The sequence below is a fragment of the Topomyia yanbarensis genome, chromosome 3 (assembly GCF_030247195.1).
Source record: "Topomyia yanbarensis strain Yona2022 chromosome 3, ASM3024719v1, whole genome shotgun sequence".
NCBI classification, from domain to species: Eukaryota; Metazoa; Arthropoda; class Insecta; order Diptera; family Culicidae; genus Topomyia; species Topomyia yanbarensis.
The window spans coordinates 313,064,680-313,068,943 of NC_080672.1; positions in this window are offsets into that span (position 1 = coordinate 313,064,680).

Genomic DNA, 4,264 nt, shown 5'->3' on the forward strand with positions numbered 1-4,264 from the left:
ATCAAGGCAGTAACCCCGATGATGACCCGGACATGTGCGAAGACGACAAAGATACAAATGACCCCTTTTGATATAGTTGACGTGAATGCAAGGATTTCCCCGACACGAAAACAGATCTCCGCGCGCAATGGCAAGTCGCGCGTACGGGATCAATCTTAGCATTAATTGTTTGTTATTTTTATATATTTACATCATGTAAATATATAAAAGACCCCCGGCTCCGTGAAGCTAACGCCTTGAGCCGTGCCAAATAAACGAATAAAAAAAATCATTTCACTCGTTACCACAATGTGTGGCACACTGAGGCACACTTCTGACAACCCAAAAACTGTCAACAAAGTGTAGTTAAAAAATCATGCTTTTGTTTTACTGAACACCATGACCCATCGTGGTACATTGCAGTACAAGCTACCACGCTGTTTGTTTGCGAGCACAATTCGGGTAGTACATTATTAATGTAGCTGAGGATCCGTTTGGGACAGGTATGCCATATCTCGTGAGGCGTCATAAGATGCCTCCCGAAGTGTCGCTCCCTTCGAAGAAATAGTACTGCCCACTGTCGGAGAATGTGTTCCGAGCTCTCGGGCTCGTAGTTACAAAATCGACAAATGTCATCTTGACTTTTGCCAATTTTTTCAGATGATACTTAGCAGGACAATGTCCCGTAAATAAACCTGTGATTATACGTATGTCTTTACGTTTTAGATCCATTAGTTTTTTGACTATCGTTGTATCTGGATGTATGAATTTCTTAGCTTGTCGAGCGCCTTCTACGTTACGCCAGTCGTTTAGTAGTTGGTCTCTTGCCCAAGCCGAAAGTTCTAGTTTAATGGCACAGGTAGATATACCTAGAAATGGTTCTTGTCCAACAAACATGTTTGATGAACCACGCCTGGTTAATTCTTCGGACACTTCGTTACCATCGACTCCTTGGTGGCCAGGTACTCAAAATATCATTACTTTATTCCGAGTTGCCAGTTGTTGTAAAGATGTGATGCACTCCCAAACCAGTTTGGACTCACATTTCAACGACCTTAATGCCAACAGTGCTGCTTGGCTGTCCGAGAAGATTGCGATTTTTGCATGTCTGTAGTTTCATTTCCCACAGACCTCCGAGCAAGTGTATATTGCATATATCTCTGCCTGGAAAACTGTAGGCCACTTTCCCATTGATATAGCTTCTTTAATTTTTGGTCCGTAGACTCCCGAGCCAGTCAGCTCACCCATTTTAGAACCATCCGTATAGAATGATATTGTACCTTTAGGCAGTATAGGAACCCCCACAATCCCACATTTGACGATCCACTATGTGGACCTCATATGAGATATCGAAGTTCGGTTTAGCCTCTATTTTATCCTGAACTGTTGTCAAAACAGGGTTTAGTTTGAGTTCCTTTATTATACTCAGGTGACCATTCAAATCCCCATCAAATAGTGGTTTACCCTTTAGCACTCTCAGAGAGCCAAGTCTCGCCTCCCTCTTAACATGTTTGTGCATTGAAGGTATATGGAGCATGGCTTCTATAGCTGTAGTGGGTGTTGATTTCATAGCGCCTGTAATAGAGAGGCAGGCTAGCCTCTGAACTTTAGCTTAGCTTTCGTTTAGCATGCGCGGTCTTTTGCTTTACTTTGGGCTACCACACAATGGAGGAATAAGTTAATCGTGGTCTGGCGATGGTCGTGTAACACCAGTAAGCGAACCTCGGTTTGAGACCTCAAGTTTTCCCGAAGAGTTTACTGTACGCCCACAGTGCTGTTGTTGCTTTATTAACGGCGTATGTCAGGTGCGAGTTCCATTTCAGTTTTTTGTCTAGGATAACACCGAGGCGTTTCGCTTCTTCTGCGTAGTTGATTGTAGTTCCACTGAGAGTTGGGGGAACCAACTTCAGTTTTTTCCTATTGGTAAATGGTACAATGACCGTTTTTGCAGGGTTCACGTTGAGTCCCTCTTTGAAACACCATGTCATGATGAAGTTTAATGCTAGTTGAATCCGATCGCTTAGTACAGATTCATGTTTTCCCCTCACAATTAGGACAATGTCATCTGCATATCCAACAATCTCGAAACCCATTTCAGTCAGATCATTGAGAAGATCGTCCACCACTAGTGACCAGAGCAGGGGTGATAGCACACCTTCCTGGGGACAACCTCTATTGGCTGTTATAGTTGCTTTCGTGTCTCCCAACGATGCTGTGATCTCTCGACTCTGAGCATTGCAAGTATCCAGTCCCCTATCGGTTTTTCCACTCCACTTTTTGCCAGGGCCTTGTGCATTGATATGTAGGACGTATTATCAAAAACACCCTCGATGTCAAGAAAAGCGAAAATTGCTATTTCCTTGAAATCGAGGGTTTTCTCAATAAGTGTCACTAAGGTATGTAGGGCTGTTTCCGCAGATTTGCCCTTTTGATATGCGAACTGGTACTTGTTTAGCGGAACTTTCGATAAGTGCTCCGTTCGAATATAGTAGTGCAGCAGTTTTTCCATCAGTTTTAGATGTGTTGATGTCAAACCAATAGGTCTGAAGGCCTTGGGTAGTGTCAGGTCTTTTTTCCCGTTTTTGGAATAAATATTACCCTAACTTCTCTCCAGCTTATAGGTGTGTGCCCAAGCATAAGACTGGATCTCAGGATGTTTAGTAGATCCGGAAGAATTATGTCTGCCGATTTTTGTAGAAATATTGGAAGAATGTTATCAGAGCCGGGGGATTTGTAGGGTTCGAATGTGTTGATAGCCCATTCAATTAGAGATGGTGCGAAAATCTGACAGGCCAGTTTTTGTGATGCCTCACAAGTCCTGTTAGGACGGAGTCCATCACTATCCTGACCTGTCGAATTCCCGTCTTTCGCAACCGACCCAGGAAAGTGGGTGTTCATTAGAACATCCAATTGTGAGAGAACCATCGCCTTTTTTCACTTGCCCTAGGCTATTTGTGTGATCCTTTGATAAGGTCTACTTCAAAAAACCATGCGATATTCAAACACTTCTCTTCCAGGCTGTACTCCGACCAGTATTCGTTGATTGTTTTGGAACGTTGTCCGGAATAGAAACTATAGAAAAAATGAGCAAAAAATGTGGAAATTCTGAAATAAAAAATACCGCTCCTGAGAGAGCGACATGGAACAAGCATAGCATAACAAACGGTACCAGGGAGAGAATTCGCATAATAAAACTGTAAATTCGCTGCAGGATTTCACGAGACAAGCTGAGCCGAATCGAACCATACATACGCAGGGCAACAGGCAATGAAGTGCAGTGCAGTGCAGCGCAAAGCAACACAATTCAAAACTCGGTGGTATGTTGAGCCATGGCTAGCTAGTAGCTTGTACCGCATCACAGGCAGGCACCATGGATGAGTGCTCCCCGGGGCTGCTGATCGGTGTGTGGTGTGAATCGAAGTCGGGCCATCAGGTTCACTACGTGTGCTAGGAGTGATAATTAGAAAAGGCCATTCGTTAGGATTTTATGAATTTGTTTATATCGCTGTGCATGAGCGGAAAGTTGTTTTTATTCATATTTATACTGGAATTTTTAGGATTTTCGCCAGAAAAGGTTAGGACTGATTGAAAAGTTTCTTCATATCCGGGTTTATGTCTCCTGTTAATTGAACTTTTTATTGAAGCACTTAAGTCTGTGTTAATTTATGATTGATAATAAAAGGCGCGCAATATGCATTAAAGAGAAAAGACAATTTACTATACATTTGTTTTTTTTCAATTATATCCATTGAACTGCGAACTATCAGACGGAAATTGGAATCACGATTGGCACAATTTACCAAAAAATCCGCCCTCCCGGATGCCGGATCAATTCCAATTGGTACACTTTCGTTGAGCAGAGAGTCCCATTTGTCACCCCGGAGCGTTGACGGCATGCATACGCCACCAATTTGTATAAGGAAACCCCATATTCGTGTCAGCACAATCTGTGTAAGTGATTAAATGCACGAAATAAGTGCAAACAATCTCCTGGCTCTTTTGTGTGTATACTGGAGACCGAAAAACCAGCAGCTTACACCACACACCGTTCAAATGAGGGTAGTTTCCATTGCAATAATTATCAATCTGCAACATGCCACCCTTCCGATTTGCATACGTAATTCACTCCCCCAGGTTTGCAATTTGATGACGATGCGGAAGGTAAAGCACTAGAATGAAAAAAAAACAACGCACTTATGGGAAGAAGTCCTTTTGTTTTGTCGATTTTCATTGGAATCCTTACAAAATATTGGGCCCTGGAAGCGAGGGATGCGTTATATTTTTC